Source organism: Lupinus angustifolius, unplaced genomic scaffold, assembly GCF_001865875.1.
Source record: "Lupinus angustifolius cultivar Tanjil unplaced genomic scaffold, LupAngTanjil_v1.0 Scaffold_164_6, whole genome shotgun sequence".
Taxonomy (NCBI): Eukaryota; Viridiplantae; Streptophyta; class Magnoliopsida; order Fabales; family Fabaceae; genus Lupinus; species Lupinus angustifolius.
The window spans coordinates 250,796-251,106 of NW_017726231.1; positions in this window are offsets into that span (position 1 = coordinate 250,796).

The following is a 311-nucleotide window of genomic DNA, read 5'->3' on the forward strand; positions in this document are numbered from 1 at the left end:
CCCCTTTTGACATTATAAAAAAGATAACCCAGGTCAAAAGTAGACAGAGATATGTAGTTAAACATAAAACGAAGTTAATGAATTAATTTGGGATTTAACTATTAACCTGTTTTATTTTCGGTGGCTTGAACAAATGCTCTTGTTTAGACAATAAAATAACTAATAGGTAGAGTGAACGTCATACAAGATTTACCATATCAAATAGCAATAAGCATAATGAGCAATGTAGTGTAGTAACCAGCTTAATTTATGCACCAGAAAATCTCATATGATCAAGAACCATTCAAATAACCAAATAAGCTATTTTGACA